This window comes from Chenopodium album, chromosome 11, assembly GCF_948465745.1.
Source record: "Chenopodium album chromosome 11, dcCheAlbu1.1, whole genome shotgun sequence".
NCBI classification, from domain to species: domain Eukaryota; kingdom Viridiplantae; phylum Streptophyta; class Magnoliopsida; order Caryophyllales; family Amaranthaceae; genus Chenopodium; species Chenopodium album.
In genome coordinates, this window is record NC_137844.1 from 37,008,386 (window position 1) to 37,029,939 (window position 21,554).

Consider the following 21,554-nt stretch of genomic DNA (forward strand, 5'->3'; position numbering starts at 1 on the left):
TCGAGGGAGTACAATTCGAGATCAAACCCCAATTTATCACGATGATCGAAAGAAAGCAATTTAGTGGAGCTAAGGGTGAAGACCCAAATCTTCATAATTGTATATTTCTGTCAATATTGCAATACCATTAGGCAAGTTGGGGTCACGCAAGACCAAATCAGGTAGATTCTTTTTCCCTTTTCTTTGTGTGGTAAGCTAAATTGTGGTATAATGGATTGAATAGAACTACACTTGGTATTACTGACTGGGAGACTCTTGCTTTGATTTTCTATAATAAATATTACCCTGCAAAGAGGACAGCTTTATTAAGGAGTGCAATTCAAAACTTTTCCCAAGAGCCAGATGAAACTTTATATGAGGCTTGGGAAAGATTCAAGGATTTACAAAGAGAATGTCCTCACCATAATCTAGCACAGTGGCAGTTAATCCAAGCCTTTTATAATGGGATTGAAAATTCATCCAGAATAATTCTAGATTCTACAACTAATGGGAGATTTATGAATCTTGATGTAGATGATGCAGGTCAAGTTATCGAAGAGATGGCAATTCACAATTCCCAATACGGGAATACTAGAGGCCGACTTTGCAAACAAGGGAAAACATAGTGTCGATTCAGTATCCTTTTTGCAAGCTCAATTAAATTCTATTAGTCAGAAATTAGATAACCTTAGTACTGTTTATCCTGCTTCTGTAGCTAATATTTCTGCTGTCAATAATACTAATGAAGCTTTTTGTGAAAACTATGGATTTGTAGGTCATTGGGAGCAAGATTGTAGGAATTATATAGAGCAAGTTAATTCCTTCCAAACCTATAGGAAAAAATAACCCATACTCCAACACCTATAATCCTGGCCTCCAGAACCATCCATATCTTTCTTACCGGAGCACTAATGTGCAAAGTCCTCCACCTCCACAACAACCACAACAATAAGCACCACCACCACCAACAACAGAAATATTACCACCTCAACTCTGGCCAGAAAACCCAATCACAAACTCCTCCTCCATCTACTGACCCTACCTTGTCATAAATTAGAGCTATGCTAGCAAATATGAAAAAGCACATGGAGAGTAAGGATGCTCAAATTGAATCGATCTTAGCCCATAATAAAATAATGGATAATCAAATTGCACAAATTTCCTCTACTCTGCAAACCCACTAGTAAGGAGCCCTACCATCGCAACCAATACACCCTATGGATCATGCTAATGCAATTACTTTGAGGAGTGGTTCACACTATGATGGGCCTTTTATGCCCAAAGATGATGAACCTATTACAACAACGATTGCTAATCCCGATTCCCTTGTACCAAGTGCTAATGTTACTAACCTTGTAGGGCTCCAGGAGAAAACTAACTCTTCTAATGTTTCTTCGCAGGGTAAATCTTAGGACAAGGTTGGAAATCTGCAAGGCCCAATTATCAAACTTCCATTCTCAAATAGACATTTGAAGAGTAAGTTTGATAAGCAATTTGGTAAGTTTTTGGAGGTTGTGAAAAATCCGTAGGTAAAAGTTCCTTTCACTGATTTTATCACTCAGGCATATGCTAAATTTATGAAAGATATTTTAACTAGGAAAAGGGCCTTTAATGAGATAGAAATTGTAGCTTTTACAGAGAAATGTAGTGCTTTATTGCAAAATAAATCCCCTCCTAAATTAAAGGATCCTGGTAGTTTTTCTATCCCTTGTCATATTGGTAATGTCTTCATTGACAAAGAACTGTGTGATTTGGGTGCTAGTGTTAGTGTTATGCCATCGTCTGTGTGCTCTAAGCTTAACATGGGTGATTTAAAAGTTACTAACATTACTTTGCAAATGGCAAACCATTCTGTTAAATACCCCTTAGGTATTCTAGAGGATGTCCCTGTCAGAGTTGGTAATTTTTTTATCCCTGTTGATTTTGTTGTTTTAGACATGGCTGAGGATACACAAATTCCCATTATTTTAGGTAGACCTTTCCTCCACACTATAGGAGCCATAATTGATGTTAAAAATGGAAAACTAACCTTTTCTGTCGGAGATGTAATATCACTTTTAATTTAGGGAAAGTTTTGAAAGGTCCTATGCTAGAGGAAAATTGTTGCTTGATTGATGTGATTGATGTAATGGATGTTGATTTGTGAATATAGCTTACCACATATTCTTGCAAGGGATCCATTGGAGGAAGTTCTTTGTGTGAATTAACTACAGGTGACGCAGGTATTTGGAGTAGAGAGGTGGATGCAATAGAAAAGGCTTTTGCTATAGAATAACTTGATCCTAAAAAGAGAAAGAAGGTAGTAAAATTAGTTCAGGAATCAAAACCTACAGAGGTCAAGAAACCTGAACTAAAACCTCTCCCTTCTCATTTAAAATATGTTTTCTTGACGATATCCACAAAGGGCAATAGGGTATAGTATAGATGATCTCAAGGGTATTAGGCCTGAGTTTTGTATGCACAGGATACACTTAGAGGACAATTATAAGCCATGCATTCAACCCTAGAGGAGGTTGAATCCTAATATGCAAGAAGTAGTCAAGAAAGAGGTTACGAAATTACTTTATGCAGGTATTATCTATCCTATTTTTGACACAAAGTGGGTAAGTCCTGTCCAGGTGGTTCCTAAAAAGGGTGGGATGACTGTGATAAAAAATGATAAAAATGAATGAATTCCCACTAGAACTGTTACAGGGTGGCGTATGTGCATTGATTATCGTAGATTAAATATCGCCACTAAAAAAGATCACTTCCCTCTCCCTTTTATTGATCAAATGCTTGAGAGGTTGGCTAATCATAAGTTCTTTTGTTATTTGAATGGGTATTCGGGATTTTTCCAAATTCCAATTCACCCTGAAGATCTAGAAAAGACTACATTTACATGCCCTTATGGTACTTTTGCTTATCGTAGAATGCTCTTTGGTCTGTGTAATGCCCCTACTACCTTTCAACGTTGCATAATGAGTATCTTTTTTTATTTCATAGAGTCTATTATGAAAGTTTTTATGGATGATTTTAGTGTGTATGGTTCTTCATTTGATATGATGCATGTCTAGTTAATCTCACTAAAATCTTGAAAAGATGTGAAGAATGCAATTTAGTCTTAAATTGGGAAAAGTGTCACTTTATGGTGACAGAGGGAGTAGTTCTTGGTCATATTGTATCTGATAAGGACATACAAGTAGATAAAGCTAAAGTTTCTGTGATTGAGCAATTGCCTCTACCAGTTAATGTTAAGGGGGTTAGAAGTTTCTTAGGTCATGCGGGGTTTTATCGTCGCTTTATCAAAGATTTTTCTAAAATTGCTAAACCACTAGATTAGCTTTTACTCAAGGATTCCCCATTTGATTTTACTGATGAGTGTCTTGAGGCTTTTAACATGATTAAGCAAGCTTTGATATCGGCACTTATCATATGTGCTCCTGATTGGAATCTTCCTTTCGAGATCATGTGTGATGCCAGTGATTTTGCATTAAGAGCCGTGCTAGGACAGAGAAAGAACAAAATTTTGCATGCTATTTATTATGCAAGTAAAACTTTGGATGAAGCCCAAGTTAATTACGCGACTACAGAGAATGAGTTTCTTGCTGTGATTTATGCTTTAGAAAAATTTAGATCATATCTAGTTGGTTCTAAAGTTATTGTTTTTACTGACCATGCAGCTTTGAAATATTTAATAGCCAAGGCGAAATCAAAGCCTAGGCTACTCCGTTGGGTTCTCTTGCTCCAAGATTTTGATGTGGAAATTAAAGACAAAAGGGTGCAGAGAACGTTGTGGCAGACCACTTGTCACGAATCATGTATGATGAGGGTAAGGATTCTCTTCCTATAGATGATTCTTTCCTTGATGACCACTTGTATGCAGTTGTAGAGCAACACCCTTGGTATGCCGACTTTGCAAATTATTTGGTGGGCGGTACTCTACCTCCCGATGTGTCCAACCAACAGAAGAAGAAATTCCTTTATGATGTAAAACATTATTTTTGGGATGATCCTTTTTTGTTTCGTGAGTGTGCAGATGGATTATTTCGCAGGTGTGTTCCCGAATGGGAAGTTCACGGTGTTCTCACTAGATGTCACAACTCACCTTATGGAGGACATCATGGTCCCACCAAGACAGTTGCAAAGATCAATGAGTCGGGTTTGTATTGGCCTACCATGTTCAAGGACGCTCACTCTTTTGTTCAAGCTTGTGATTCTTGCTAGAGGACTGGCAACATCTCGCGGCGGCATGAGATGCCTCAAACAGGTATACTAGAAGTTGAAATTTTTGATGTTTGGGGTGTTGATTACATGGGACCTTTTCCTTCTTCAAGAGGAAATCGCTATATCCTTGTTGCCATTAATTATGTATCCGAGTGGGTTGAAGCCATCGCCTCACCTACCAATGATGCAAAGGTGGTCCATAAGTTATTCAAGAAAACTATTTTTCCTAGATTTGGAGTCCCTAGAGAGATTATAAGTGATGGAGGATCTCACTTTCATGAGCGGAAGTTAGACACCCTTCTCAAGAAGTATGGTGTATACCATATGACGGGTTTAGCTTATCATCCCCAAACTAGTGGCCAAGTTGAAGTTTCTAATCGTGAGATTAAGGCCATTCTAGAGAAGGTGGTAGCAAAATCTAGGAAAGATTGGAGCGATAAGTTGGATGACACCCTTTGGGCGTATAGAACCACATTTAAGACCCCAATTGGTACTACCCCTTTATAGACTTGTGTATGGTAAAGCATGTCACCTTCCGGTGGAATTAGAGCACAAAGCATATTGGTTTATTAAAGAGCACAATTTGGATGCTAAGCTAGCAGGAGAAAAGAGACTTCTACAACATAACCAATTAGATGAGTTTAGGTTGATGGCCTATGATAGTGCACATGTCTACAAGGAGAAGACCAAGAGATGGCATGACAAGATGATCCTTCCAAGAGAATTCAAAAAGGGTGACAAGGTTTTGTTGTACAACTCTAGACTTAAACTTTTCCCAGGAAAGTTAAAGTCAAGGTGGTCGGGTCCTTTTACTGTGAAAAAGGCAAACAAATTCGGTTCTGTGGAATTAATTGATGAACATGGTGGTGAGTTTAAGGTATATGGTCAAAGAATAAAGTTGTACCACGAAGGGGCTACGATTGGTGCGGTTGAATTACTTCACCTAATCGATTCCGTTCCATCTTGATCTACATATGATTAGAAGGTCGTGCGGGACCTAGATAAACCAGCACTTTGCAGGAGGCAACCTGTATTCTCTTGCTTTTTAGAGTAATTTCTTTCTTTCTTTTTATTTTGTGAGAGGAGAGAAGAGGGAATTTAATGTGTTTTAGAGTATTTTGAACAGGTAGGAGAAAAAGAGTTAGCCAAATTTAAAGAAAAAAAGAGAAGAAAAATCAGACTTAAGTACTATAGAGCGCCCGACAGGGCGAAACTCCGCCCAACCGGGTGCGAGAAGGAGTCCATATATGAAGAAAATCGCCCGACCATGCGCGAGACTAAAGAAGAATTAGAGGTAAAAATCGCCCGACCGGGCGATACTTGTAGGGAATATTTCAAGCATCCCACTCTTGAGCCCCATTGTGATCATACACTTAAGCATGGTGGCGTCCAAAGGGAAGGAAGCTAGAGCAAAAGAGTCGCCAACAAGTTTTAGGAACTTGTACGTTCACAGGGTGAAGGTTACACCCCTTCACGATCCATGAGATTGCTAACTCCATAGTGGTCTGGAACCATGACTGGATATTCGGTGATGAAGGTACAAATCCAACCTAAAAGAGATTGAACCTGCCCTAAAAATAAGCCTCTACTTTATTCTTCTCATATTCATATGCGCTTTCTGACTAACATACAATCAATATATTAATCCTAAACCTGTTTAATCTATGTTGGTTGAATATTAATGCACAAACAAAACTATTATTGGCGATCACTTGAATTAAAGTCACATTAGCCTAAGCAAGATTATTAATTATCTTATTAAGCGTGATTACAAGTACAAATTCCCTTTAAACCTGCAAGAGAGGGCGTGATCAAGCAATAACAATAATATATCAAGCAACATAATAATAATTAATACAACAAATCATCAACATCATAATCTCATTAAAGCATAATAATATTAGCAAGATCCTAGGCATGATGCTAACAAGATTAATAACCAATCCTAGCATGTCACTAAACATTAAAGATCAAAGATTTATTCTTAACATGATACTAACATGATAGAATAAAATAGGAAGCAGCCTAAACATGGTACTAGAAAGCAATAAAGAACATCTAACATGATACTAGGAATTAAAATAATATAAACATGATTTCTACAAAATAGAGCAATAAAATTACTTTGTTGTCTCGCATCTCTTTCTATCAAAACAACACACACGTTAGTAACTTCAAAGAAAATATTAAATAGTAAATCTAATCAAAGAATTGAAATAAGATTTGGGACCACAAACCCTCAGAAATTATCAACCTTTCACGTCTAGGGCGAAGGCAACTTCGAACTTGGCTAGGTGTGTCTAAGTCTCGTGAATGCGGTATTGTTTTTGAAAAGGGAAGTCTTAGAAAGAAGGAGAAAGAACAAGTTATCTGTGCACACCTGATTGTGTCTCCCCAAAAACCAAACCTAGTGATGAATACCTTTCACGTCATTGATTATCAAACGAGGTGAAATATGAAAGAGTCTCGTGAATCTCTCTATTTTTAATAAAAATAATTCATTTCCATTTTCGAAAATCATTTATTTCGTATCCTATTTATGAAAAACTTCCATTCCGGTTGAGTTTGGTCCATGATAAGGGTCCAATAATGGTTTAGTTGTATGGGGATTGAAAAGACCTTTCCAACGATATATTATAAGCCCAATTCCGATGAATAATAAGGAAGTTATGGCCAAAATACTAAACTGAGCCCAAACCGAGTTTTACCTATGACCCAATGATCATGTGGAGGGTCCAAAGGTTTAATCCCATTCCTAAACTAATTAGGATTAATTATAAGCTTCTATAAGTTTCTAAGAGATTTTAATTATCCATTTTTGAAAAGATAAAATTAAAGAATTTGAAATTGAATAAAACTCCTCTTTTTGAGAATCCTTGTTCTGTGCGAAATGGAATATGTTCAAATATTATTTTCGTGCCTCATAATTTTTATCCAAATATTATATGGTTGTATAGATCTTGAAATTATCTTTTCAATGAGATATTATAATATTAATTCCGAGCTATAACGAAAAAGATATGAACGAAATACAAAACTCTATCCAAAACTAACACCCTTCCACTATTTCGGCCATATCTTTTATTCAACAAATGATTTTAATCTGATTCTAATTGGGTTGGAAATTAGACTTCAAGATCTTTCTAACGACATATTATATGCCTTATTTAGACTTCTGGATCAAAAGATATGATAAAAAAAAATCCGCAAAAAAACCTATTCCATCACGAAACGATGGCCCCATCCCATCGCGTCGCGATGGACCCTATCGCGCCGCGATGGCTCTGCGACAGAACCAATTTTATTCCGATTTGAATTCTAACTCTTTTCTAATCGTTTCCTAATGTTTTTCTCTATAAATAGGGTCGATATTCCCCGCTTTCAAATCAATCAACAATCATCATCTCTTCTCTCTCTAAAAGCAATAGCTTATTCTTACCTTCTCTCTCTTGATTTTTAAGCCTTGTCTTTTCAAAATACAATATTCCTCATTCAAGAGACTTAGACTCCCCTACCAAGCTCGAAGTTGCCTTCGCCCTAGACGTGAGAGGCTGATAATTTCTGAGGGTTTGGTCCCAAATCCCTATTTTAATTATTTAAATTAATTGTTTGATTTAATATTTTCATTGAATTTACTAACGTGTGTATTGTTTTGATAGAAAGAGATACGAGGCAACAAAGTAATTCATTTTATTGCTATATTTTTATAGAAAGCGTGCTTATATTATTTTAATTCCTAGTATCATGTTAGGATGTTCTTTATTGCTTCCTAGTATCATGATTAAGTTGTTTCCTATTTCTTCTATCATGTTAGTATCATGTTAGGCTAAAGCTTTGATTTTTAATGCTTAGTGACATGCTAGGATTTGTTATTAACCTTGTTAGTATCATGCCTAGGATCTTGCTAATATTTTTATGCTTTATTGGGATTGAGATTATGACGATGATGATGATTTGTTGTATCAATATTATTATGTTGCTTGATATTATTGTTATTGCTTGATCACGCCCTCTCTTGCAGGTTTAAAGGGAATTTGTACTTGAAATCACGCTTAATAAGATAACTAATAATTTGGTTTAGGCTAATATGATTTTAATTCCAGTGATCGCCAATAATAGTTTTGTTCGTGCATTAATATTTAACCAACATAGATTAAACAGGTTTAGGATTAATATATTGATTGTATATTAGTCAGAAAGCGCACATGAATATGAGAAGAATAAAGTAGAGGCCTATTTTAAGGGCAAGTTCAATCTCTTTTAGGTTGGATTTGTACCTTCATCCCCGAATATCAAGTCATGGTTCCGGACCACTATAGAGTTAGCGATCTCATGGATCGTGAAGGGGTGTAACCTTCACCCTGTAAACGGTTTACAAGTTCCTAAAACTTGTTGGAGACTCTTTTGCTCTATCTTCCTTCCCTTTGGACGCCACCATACTTTAGTGTATGATCACAGTGGGGCTCAAGTGTGGGATGCTTGAAATATTCTCTACACTATCGTTTAAGAGAGAGAAGAGAATAGAAGGATGATTGTTGGTGATTTAAAAACAGGGAAAAAGACCCTATTTATAGAGAAAATAGTTCCGAAACGATCAGAAAAAGACCGAATTCGATTCGGAGTAAAACTGCTCCCATCGCGGCCGACAGGGTCCACTGCGGCGCGATGGAGCTGTCTTTTCGCGATTGTCCACGCGTTAACTCAAGGCCGTACGGAGTCCTTAATCTAAGTAAATTAGATTAATTAACATCTGTACTTATCTTTTAAAATCAGATTTAATCTTTCAAAACACTTGTTTTATTCCAAATAAAATTCTTATATTTCTAAATGATATAATTAATAATCCTAATTCCACTAGAATTTAAAATAACCTCCTAGATTATTCTAGAAGATTAATGTCAATCCTAATGACCTTAGGAATGATAATTAATGGGCCCTCCACTTTATCATTGGGCCATATAAAATCATTTTGGGCCCAATTTATTATTTTGGCTATAACTTCCTCATTATTCATCGGAATTGGGCTTATAATAAATCGTTGGAAAGCTCTTTTCGAGCCCCATCCAACTACACCAATTATTGGACCCATATTATGGACCAAAGTAAACTAGACTGGATATTTTCCATGAATAGAGTAAGAAAAGAAATATTTTCTAAAACAGGAAAAAGTATTTTTTTTATTAAAACGACCGCATCACAAGACTTTTCACATTTCACCTTGTTCGATAATCAATGACGTGAAAGATATTCATCACCGGATTTGTTTTTGGGGAGACACAATCAGGTGTCTACAATACTCCCCCCGACCAGGCGCGAGAGTAGAGAAAAACTTGGGCAAGAAATCGCCCGACCGGGCGAGACCCCGCCCGATCGGGCGCGAGAGGCTAGAAGTATTTTAAAGGAATTCTCGCTCGATCGAGTGAAGGAGCGCCCGATCGGGCGCAAGACTTAACGACATCGATGCCGAATTATCGCTCTATCGGGAGAGATGGCGCCCAACCGGGCGCGAGCCCAAGCATCAATTAATCATTAGATCGCCCGATCGGGCGAAGGGGCGCCAGACCAGGCACGAATGCTTATCCACGGCCGTCCCTTTTCTTTTTCTTCCTTCTTCTTTCTTATTTCTTCTTTCTTCTTTCTTTTCTCCATATTTTCTCTTTCCTTCATACTTTCTCTCTCTAAAACCTTTAATTTCTCTGATTTCTTCCTAAGATCTCCTCTCCAAATCTCACCCAAATCCAAAAATTTTTACATATTCTTTCTCCTCTCTTCATCCTCTACAATCCTACACCAATTTTGTTCACTTTTGAACAAATTTTTTCCAGACCCACATTCTCACATGGCTTCAAAGAGGGCAAGGATTCAAGGGGGATGTGGTTCGGGTTCGAGTTAAGCATATGACCCGGAGTTGCAGCTCAAACAATGGCCAACCATCCAGATTACGACCTCAACTCAAAGAGACCGGCTCATCAAGCTCTATGAGCGTGAGGTAATCCCTTCTCGGTGGTTACACCGACCCACTCTTGAATCTTTAGGTTTATATGAGCAAGTTAGGAAATTTATGAATGATATTGGTATGGGGAAATTCATTGACATGCATTATCCGACTTACCATGAATTAACTTGTGAATTTTTATCCTCTTTGCATGTTGATCAAACTAAAAACGGTCCAAATTTTCATTTTAGGTTAAACAATAGAAATATTAGTTTGACTTATGTTGAATTTTGTAAGTTGTTTGATCTTGATTCCTAACCCCCTACCGCTTGGCATGAAAATTATAAAATGGTAGATATTTACAATGTTCTAACGGGTTTACTGACCCTAAATGCCCAACATGCTAGTGCTCGACCTATTCACCATCCCGTCCCTAAAATCTTCCAAACATTTTCGGGGACTTGTTTCTAGCTAGACATGAACCACATAATGCACAAATAAATGAAATAGAAATTATCGGCCACTATATCTATGGGTATGGTAAATTGAACATTGGTAAATATATAATTCATCACCTAGGTAGGCATGCCACCACTAGTGGTGGCGCGATTAGGACCCCTATCCGACTAGGGGGCATCACCACTAGGATAGCGGTAAAGAAGGTCGGGTTTAGTGAAGCTAGGAGTGAGGGTTTCACTAATTGTGGGGTGGGGGAGGGGACACTCTCATGAATTTGTGATATTTGCAATGGTTAGATTGGATTACAGTAGAACCAACCCCCCAATGGTGTGTTAGGATAGGATCGAACCCCTTGGCTATCTTCCCCCTTCCTAACCCCGAGCTGACTGCCTTTCCCCCTGGGCAAGACTCCTATACATATGATATTTTAGTTACCCATGCCCAGGGGCAAGCACAACCACCACCTCAAGCACCACAGCCACAGCCGATGGTGCCACCATCCCCTCCTCGAGACACTAGACCACTCCCCACGCAAGATCCCGAGACTATTTGGGACATGCAGAGTATAGGTCAGGCTTTAGGTCGCATAAAGCAGACCCAGGTTGACCTTAGGAGGATGGTGGGCTCCCTAGACCAGAGACTAGGGTATGTTAAGAGGAATCAAGGTAGGGCCCTCTTTTCGATGTACGATGACTATGCTCGTCGGGGTGCTATTCCCAACGATGCCATTTACCTGGACTGGTACCAGCCACCACCCTAGGGATATGTGGATCCCACCTCCCATGGCATTTACACTGACTATTCTTCTTTCGCCGGCTATGGCTAGGATTTTCCTTTTCGGGGGCCGGGGGGCATGCTAACCCTAATTATTTTGGTGGTAGTTCTTCCGGTGGTGCAAGTGGCAGTGGTGGAGGATATGACGTTATGGATGATGATGGTGAGGATTAGCCATGTTGGGCTAATTCCCGAGTTAATGAAGACATTGTCTGATTTTGGCTTGGGGGAGATTTTTGGATTTAGGTATCTTTCTCTTCTTTTTCTTTTATTTTGGTGTGTTTAGTATAGATTTATTGCTTTCTAGTATAGATTTTATTGCTTTGGAAAAAATTGAAAAAAATACAAAAATACGATCCAATGAATGATAAATCATGCTTCCCTGTGCCCCATACATACATAAAAATTCTTTTGATTCTTGGTATATGATGATGAGTATTGTGGATAGGTTAGCTATGATTTGATGTTTGATTACTTGGATGCCTTAACATGAGTCAATTTTGCCCAACTACTTGTGAATATAGTGCTTGACTAGTTAATTTGGTTAGAAAGTATGTTAGTTCCTGGTATGTCAATGAATTTGAGTATTGGTTTGCAACTTTAAGTAGTGTTTATATGACTCATTATTATGCACATTGAGGAGGACGAAGGCGTTGTTCTTTTAGGTGGCCTTCAGACGAAATTAGATACATTTGTTTCCTTCTTGCTACCCATGTTGTTGCCTTGACTTTTTGTTGTTTATTAGCCACATTACAAGCCGAATTTTTTCCCATTGGTTACTAGTCCCAAGCTTGGCTTGGGGGAGCTATTAGTGAGTGAGGTAAGGGAGTTTGTGGTGTGCTATTTATTTGCACAATTTGGGTGGTATTGAGAAGTTAATTGCTCTTGATTGTGATTTATTTTTTGTGATTTTGAAATTCGAATTTTTCTTGAAAAAAATAAAGCATGATGTTGAAAATAAAGAGAAGTTCAAGAAAACGAATGAAAACAAAAATTAGTGAACTTCGAAAGAAAAAAAATGATGAGCAAAAGAAAAAAAAAAGTGAAAAATGTTCAAATGTTCTAATAAGAGGGTTTAAAAGAATAAGAAATATTGAGTTTCAATGGAAAAAAATTTGTAAGCATTATTTATTTCAAAAATTTTGTTTAGTTCGCTCAAGTTCTTAACTATTATATTCTCATGAGCGATTTTTTAAGAGTTGGGAGTTGTTGATTGAATTGGATGTTTGGTGAACCTTTAGTTGGGTTGATTAATGTTGGAGATGGTTCATATGGTCATTATCTATTTTGACCTTGTTCTTGATTGTTAGGATTATGGCTCCCTTAAGTATGCTCTACTCTCACATTTTCCCAAATATTTCCTACCCTTTTACCCTAGCCTTACATTACAAGCTTTAAACACCTTTCAACCTTTGTGCATAGAGTTGTGTGAATGTGAAATTAGTTTCTTATCAATGTAAAGAATGATTTGATATATTTCGAGTCGAATATTTAGGTTGAGTGAATGTCTTTCAAACACACGAGTGTTGTGATTTGGGAGGGCATTGTTCACATAAAGGGGTTAGGATGGAGAGCGATCGGATACATTTTATATCCGCCACATAAATGAGAGCTGAGTGTGTGAGCACTAGTCTTGAATTCTATATGCTCTTGTGGGTTTGCTCTATTTGACAATTGTTAGGGGAAATGAGTGATTGGATGGATTTGATTGGTTGGCTTTGATGCATGCTTGTTAGATTTTCCTTGAATTGGTTATGCTTGGTTTGGATTTATTTGGGGTGAAGTATGTTTTATTTGTTCATCGATGAGCTCTTTGCTTTGGGACAAGAAAATATTTGGCTTGGGGGAGTTTGATATGTCTATTTTATATAGTGAATTACCCCCGTCCCTTGGTCATAATTAGTAGTATTTTTGGCTCTTTAGAACTACTTTTATTACTAATATGTGTTTTCTAGTGTTTTTCGTAGTTTTGGTATTGTTTTATAGGAAATTGCAGATTTGGAGCATTTTCCCAGAATTATTGGAGCCACTACGAGCATTAGAGGGCCTTGACCATCTTTCATAGCCCAAGGCCGGTTAGAATCATCAAACCGATGATTAAGGGCTCGACATAGAAGGAAATGAGGCATTGGACCGAGTGATTAAAGCCCCAAAGAGGAGATTAGAGTTTGGACTGAGTTATTAACCCAAACGAAAGTCCAAGTAGTGCCCAAGACACCGCCCGATTGGATGTGTCCTCGCCCTGAGGCGCGCCCGACAGGGCGAGGTGGAAGAATGAGAGTCAGCGTCGCGCCCGACCAGGCGCGAGAAAAGCATTATGGAAGAAAAAGGCGGGCCCGACCGGGCGAGATGGCGCCAACCAGGTGCGTGTTTTGGAGAAAAGTTTCGTCGTTTTCTACTTAGTTTCTAATTAGGATTTTTAAGCTTTAAATAAATATGTTTTGTTTAGTTTTGATACGATCATCTCTTTCATTAGATAAATTCTCTCTTACTTAGTTTTAAGCTTAGACTTCTTTCTTGTTTCTCTCTCTACAACTCTTGGTTTTATACAATTCATTATTTTCGTTAACTTTGGTAACGATTTCTTCTCCTTTTATTTTCAGTAATTTAATTGCTTTGATTCATCATGTTTTGCTTAATTGTTTTGATTAGTTTAGATTTTTATTATGTGTGAGTAGTTTTATTTCTAGGGTTGTGGGGATCCATAAATAATATGAAGGGGTAATTTATTATTGTTAATTGTCAATGCTTGATTAATTTCCTATTGATTGATTGCTATGTAATTAGATTAGGCCTGGTTTAATTGTATGAGTTATGCAATATTGATTCGAGATTCAAGAGATGAGAATTGATGTTTAGGCTTAGTTTCAATAGGCAGTTTAATTTATAAATGGTTAAGTCAAGATTCGAGAGATGCGATTTAATATCGGTAGATTAATTATGTGATTGTAATACGTAGTGAAAGCCCTTTATGATCTGATTAATTGATGCATTGATGATTGATTATTGTGTTTTACCCTAGATTGTTATTTATTGGAGAGACTATCCCTTAAGCTTTTATTATTTGATTTCTCCCTACCTTAATCTCCTTAGTTTAATTCTTTTTACAACAACAATTTGGTTACTTAATAGTTTAGATTATTTTAATTAATTAGGAATAAATTGACTTGTTTCCCTATGGTTCGACCCTACTTCCCTATCTGCTTTAGCTAGAGGACTTAGGAACTATCTTTGTTTAGGTGATACGACTTTAGCCTGTCAGTAATGGAATGTATTTAGGGTGGTTTTGAGTCATAATTAACCCTAATGATTGATAAAGTTAACAATCAATAGTCATCAAGGGTATATTGTAACAACTCGGGGGTATATGATGAATTTTAATAAGTTCATGGGTATATGTAAATAAATAAAAAAACTCAAGGGTATATGGTGAAAAATCTGTAGTTATTTTTTTAATAAACAAATGTGGACACACCATGTGATTAGCCACACGTACTGTGTGTGTGTGTGTGTGTATATATATATATATAATCACATATATATATGTGTGTGTGTGTGTGTGTGTGTGTGTGTGTGATTATTATGATATTATTTTTGAAATATTATTTAAGTATTATAATTTTTTCCGTTGGGACCCATTTTATAGTTTAGAACAGGGCTCCGAAATTTAACGGGACGACCCTGCCCTAAGTATAACAAAAGTACAACAATTAACTCATACTCAATAAATGTAAAATCATGATTTTTGCACCTTATGCAAGAATACAAGAACTTCCTAATTTTGTTGCTAATGTGATTAAAAATAACCCATAGACGGTAGTTGTATACAAATTATGAATTTGTAATTATAGTTCTGATATTTTTCTAAAGTGGTACATTTTTGTGTACTATTATGCACGTATACTTGTAGGAAATATTTCAAGCATCCCACACTTGAGCCTCACCGTGATCATACACTTAAGTATGGTGGCGTCCAAAGGGAAGGAAGTTAGAGCAAAAGAGTCGCCAACAAGTTTTAGGAACTTGTAAACTGTTCACAAGGTGAAGGCTACACCCCTTCACGATCCATGAGATCATTAACTCCATAGTGGTCTGGAACCATGACTGGATATTCGAGGATAAAAGTACAAATTTAACCTAAAAGAGATTGAACCTGCCCTAAATAGGCCTCTACTTTATTCTTCTCATATTCATGTACGCTTTCTGACTAACATACCATCAATATATTAATGCTAAACCTGTTTAATCTATGTTTGTTGAATATTAATGCACAAACAAATCTATTATTGTCGATCACTTGAATTAAAACCATATTAGCCTAAACAAGATTATTAATTATCTTATTAAGCGTGATCACAAGTACAAATTCCCTTTAATCCTGCAAGAGAGGGCATGATCAAGCAATAACAATAATAATCAAGCAACATAATAATATTGATACAACAAATCATCATAATAATCTCAATAAAGCATAAAAATATTAGCAAGATCCTAGGCATGATACTAACATGATTAATAACAAATTCTAGCATGCCACTAAACAATAAAGATAAAGTTTTATCCCTAATATGATACTAACATAAGAGAAGAAATAGGAAGCAGCCTAATCATGATACTAGATTGCAATAAATAACATCCTAACATGATACTAGAAATCAAAATAATATAAACATGCTTTTAAAAGATATAGAGCAATAAAACAACTTACTTTGTTGCCTCGTATCTCTTTCTTATAACAAAATACACACGTTAGTAACTTCAAGGAAAATATTAAATCAAACAATTAATAATTGCAATAGGGATTTGGGACCAAACCCTCAGAAATTATCAACCTTTCACGTCTATGGCGAAGGCAACTTCGAGCTTGGCTAGGTGTGTCTAAGTCTCGTGAATGCGGTATTTTATTTGAAAAGGGGAAGGCTTAGAAAGAGGGAGAAAGAATAAGCTATTAGCTTGAGAGAGAGGGAGAAATAATTAGATGATTGTTGATGATTTTCCATGAATAAAAACGGGGAAATACGACCCTATTTATAAGAAAAATAGCCCGAAAATGATCAACAAAAGACCAAATCCCATCTGGAATAAAACTACCTCTGTCGTGGTGCGATAGCTTTGTCGTGGCGCACTAGTTCTGTCGTTTCGCGATGGTTCACGCATTTTCTAAAATTCGTACGGAATCCTTAATCTAATTAAATGCGATTTATTAACGTCTGTACTTGTAGACACCCATTTGTGTCTCCCCAAAACCAAACCCAGTGATGAATACCTGTCACGTCAAACCATAATCGAATGAGGTGAAAGTGTGAAAAGTCAAGTGTTGCGGTTTAGTTTTTATTAAAATCCTTCTTTCTGTTTTCGAAAACCCACTCTATTTTATGAAAAAATCCAATTCAGTTTATTTTGGTCCATGATAAGGGTCCAATAATTGTGTAGTTGTATGGGGCTTTAAAAGACCTTTCCAACGATATATTATAAGCCCAATTCCGATGAATAATGAGGAAGTTATGTCCAAAATACTAAACTGGGCCCAAACCGGATTTTACCTACGACCCAATGATCATGAGGAGGGTCCAAAGGTTTAATCCTGTTCCTAAACTAATTAGGATTGATTAGAATCTTCTATAAGTTTCAAAAATATCTTAATTATCCTTTTATGAAAAGATAAGATCATGGAATTTGATTTGAATATAAACTTTCCTTTTTTAAAACTTTCCTAATTCTATTCGGATTTAAAGATGTTCAAAGATAGTCAGATATTATTTTCGTGCCTCATATATTTTATCCAAATTTTATATGGTTGGATAGATCTTGAAATTATCTTTCCAATGATATATTATAATATTAATTCCGAGCTATAACGAAAAAGATATGAAAGATATACGAAACTCTATCCAAAACTGACACCGTCCTACTATTTCGTCCATATCTTTTTATCTACAAAAGATTTTAATCTGATTCCAATTGAATTTGAAATTACACTTCAAGAGCTTTCCAACGACATATTATATGACTTATTTGGACTTCTAGATCAAAAGATATGATAAAAACAAAATCCGCAAAAGCTGTCTCTGTCGCCAAACAACAGGCTTGTCGCCTCGCGACAGACTCTGTCGCCTGGCGACAGGATAAATATCTGGCGACAAGGTCGGTTTGTTAACGACAGAGTGGAGTTTTATTCCTTATCAAATTCTATGATTTTCCGGACTTTTTCCTTATAAATAGGGTCTCAAACCTCCGTTTTCTCATCAACAATCAATTCTCTCAATCAACTCTCATCAATTCTCATCAACTTTCATTAATTCTCTCTATTCTCTCTCTAAGCAATATTGCTTAATTCTTATTCTTTCTCTCTTTCTAAACCAACCTTTTTACAAACAATATTCCGCATACACAAGACTTAGAATCACTTAGCCAAGTTCGAAGTTGCCTTCGCCCTAGACGTGCAAGGTTGATAATTTCTGAGGGTTTGGTCCAAAACTAGTCTAAACTTTATTTAATTTGATTTTAATTTAATTCTTTAATTATTGTTTATTATTTTCATTGAAGTTTACTAACTTGTGTATTTTGTTATTAGAAAGAGGTACGAGGCTTCAAAGTAAGTAGATTAGCTTACTCCCTATTTCTTTCACAATGTAGATTGCATGCTTATTATTGTTTAATATTCCTAGTATCATGTTAGGATGTTATTTTATGCTTCCTAGTATCATGTTAGGATGTTATTTTATGCTTTCTAGTATCATGTTTAGAATGCCTTTATGCTTTCTAATATCATGTTAGTACCATGTTAGGTTTAAAGCTTTGATCTTTATTGTTTAGTGACATGCTAGGGTTTGTTATTAATCTTGTTAGTATCATGCCTAGGATCTTGCTATTATTAAGCTTTATTATGCCTTATCATGCTATTATCATCATTATGATTGTTATTGATTTATTTATTATGTTGCTTGTTTTATTATATTGTTATTGCTTGATCATACCTTTTATGATTGTTAAAGGGAATTGGTACTTGAAATCACGCTTAATAAGATAATTATTAATTTGGTTTAGGCTAATGTGATTTTAATTCAAGTGATCGCCAATAATAGTATTATTTGTGCATTAATATTCAACCAACATAGATAAACAGGGTAGGTTCAATATAATGTTTGTATGTTATTCGAAAAGCGCACATGAATACGAGCAGAACAAAGTAGAGGCCTATTTTATAGGGCGGGTCCTTTCTTTTGTAGATTGGATTCGTACCCTCATCCCCGGACCCTATTTGGTTCAAGACCTTATGGAGTAGTTGATGGTCCTTTTGGATTGTCTTTTGGGTTTACAAGTTCCTAAAACTTGTTGGCGACTCTTTTTGCTCTTTTTCTTTCCCTTTGGAACGCCACCGTACTTTAGTGTATGATCACAGTGGGGTTCAAGTTTGGGGTTATCGTAATGCTTGAAATATTCCCTACAGTACTTATCTTTTTAAATTAGATTTAATCTCTTTGAAACACTTGTTTTAATCCAAATAGAATTCTTTATTTTCCAAAAACATAATTATTAATCCTAATTCCACTAGAACTTAAAATAACCTTCTATATTATTCTAGAAGATTAAAATCAATCCTAGTAACTTTAGGAATATTAATTAATGGGCCCTCCACTAGATCATTGGGCCATATAAAACCATTTCAAGCCCAATTTTGTATTTTGGCTATAACTTCCTCATTAATCATCGGAATTGAGCTTATAATATACCTCAATATAGATACTATCTCATGTATGGATGAATTGTAATCAATTACAGATTTGAAATCCTGGAACAGTAAATTTGTCTAGTCAAATAATTCCTTAAGAAGGAGCACCCTTTTTTGGTGTCCAAATCTTTGAAATCTTCAACCATCATGTACTCGGTTTTAAGGCCTTCATGTAAATGATGCCTTAATAACACTAAGACTTTTGCCTTATCTTGTTCAGTTACAGGTTTTACATCCGTCATTGCAGAAGTGGTAATATAAGTTGTTTGATCAGAGGGAATTTTATTTTCTTTAACAGTGTGCTTCAAGGCTTGAGCTTTCAAATTCATCATTGCATCTACTTTCCATTCCAGAATTTTCTTCCTAGATAAATCTAAGATGTCGAACTGTCTTTTCATAAGGTCTTCCATTTTAGCTACAATAAATTATGTGATAATTAATTTATAATAATAAATCATATGTACAACACATATGTTTAATTCTTTCATATTTATAGTTAGGTTAATAAAACACATGACAATTAAATTTAACAATAATAAGCCATAAATAATATATTTCTTTCCTCCCCCTTGGTTTAATATTGTGAGTACGTAATTATATGATTAGGCAAGAATAAATCTTGTTATTAGTTGCAAAAACAGCAAAACGACAACAATAACAGTAGTAACAATAATTATAAAATTATGACGGTGATTTTATACAATGATGATTTATAGCAACAAAACCTCATTATACAACAAAAACAATCTTTTAATCTACTAAAACGACAAAATAAGTGAGTTTTACTTGTACATAATAACAAAAATCAATATTGCTACTAATAAAACTACAAACGCCGTAATTAGAAGGAAATATTGTTTTATCTTTCTTAAATCTTCCTCAAAAGTGAAGGTGTGGGTGTTTTGGTTGCCGTCGTCGGGGAACATATCGGAGAAGAAGAGGTGAAAAATTTTGGGTGATTTTTAAATAAAAAGTGGGAAGGGATAAGGGATTTGTGGTGAAATCGGGGGAAAATCTGCCTTTTATAGAGGTAGGTTTATCTGTTATTTTTCTGTGCAACTGTAAAAATATCATATAATAATCTAATGTACTGGCAAAAATTACGCTCCAAATATAAATATTTATAATTGTAAAAGGTTATCACACTGGGAATGCAAGACATACTGGTCCAAGAGCCCTAATATCTATAAAAGATCATGGGTTCAAAAATGGAAAGAAATACAAAAAATACGTAAAAGAAAGAAAAATAATAAGTATAAAAAGGCCCAAGCAAAATACCAACATGAATAAAACAAAGGAGGATAGTAATGAATTCATATTATTTGTTATAAATTTTTAGAAGTAGGTACTCCCTCCGAGTTTTTTTAAGTGACACACTTTGACCGATACGTAGTTTTAGGAGATTTTATTGACTTTAATAAAATAAGATGTTAGTGGGGTAGGTTGGAGGAGTGGGAAATGATAAAGTAAAAGAATGTGAGAGGAAGTGGGGACCATGAAAGGAGTGAGAAATGATAAAATAAGAGATAGTGGGGTGAAGATATATTATTAAAATGTAAGGAATTTCTAAAAGAGGAAGTGTGTCACTTAAAAAAAAACGGTTATTTAAGAAAAGTGTGTCACTTAAAAAAACACGGAGGGAGTATAAATATACCTGACTAAAAAACTGTGCTGATGACGTGTTAAAGTTTTACCGATAGAAAGTTTTGATTTGGAGTAAAAGAAAGAAATGGTAGTAGTATTGCTCCGGTAATTTTGCTTGTGTTATTCACAGTGGTGAACTTGCCTTTTTAATTTTTATAGGCAAATTTTCTTATTAAAATATTTAACATGATTGCACTAGTTTACATTTATTGTACTAGTTTACATACTCATGTGAAGTTCACTTGCAATTTTTCTCAACAATATTACTAGCACCAAACCTTTTAACCTATAATGCCACAAAAATCTTCCCTCCTAAAACACCCTAGTTTGCACCAATCAGTCGAATGTCGCCCTCATCTTAATCAACCTTCCATAAAACATGTAATACCATAAAAACACTCACCTTTTCTCTCTTATATTTTCAGATTAGTGTGAGTTTATGAATTATTGAGCTACATTCCTACATACTATCGTTAAGACTATACTCTTTTATGTTCTTATAAACTTTTAAAAAATTTAACAAGAATAATCCAACTTTTCCTCCGTTCTCTCAAAACAATCCCACTTGGAATAATCCAACCTTTGCTACCCATTTTCTCATAACAACCCTTGCAGGTCACCTTACCCGTACAACCAGTTGCCAATCCACGTGTCACTTTATTATTGGCTAAATTTTGATTTTTGATTTTAATCTTTTAATTCTAAAAAAAAAATTGCTTTCTTCTTTCTCCCTCATCTCCTTCCTGCTCCCATCTTTCTCCCCTTTCATGGCCACTGTAAACCCCATCTACCACCACCACTTCCATGGTCACCATTAACACCATC

The 21,554-nt window shown here is 35.7% G+C and overlaps 1 non-coding gene across 1 annotated transcript; it reads right to left on the reverse strand.

Annotated features, from left to right (window-relative positions):
- Positions 1 to 302: 302 nt before the first annotated feature.
- Positions 303 to 409, reverse strand: LOC145569594 (small nucleolar RNA R71). Its single transcript, XR_014096183.1, has one exon. It is a non-coding gene; the product is annotated as a small nucleolar RNA R71 (small nucleolar RNA).
- Positions 410 to 21,554: the final 21,145 nt, after the last annotated feature.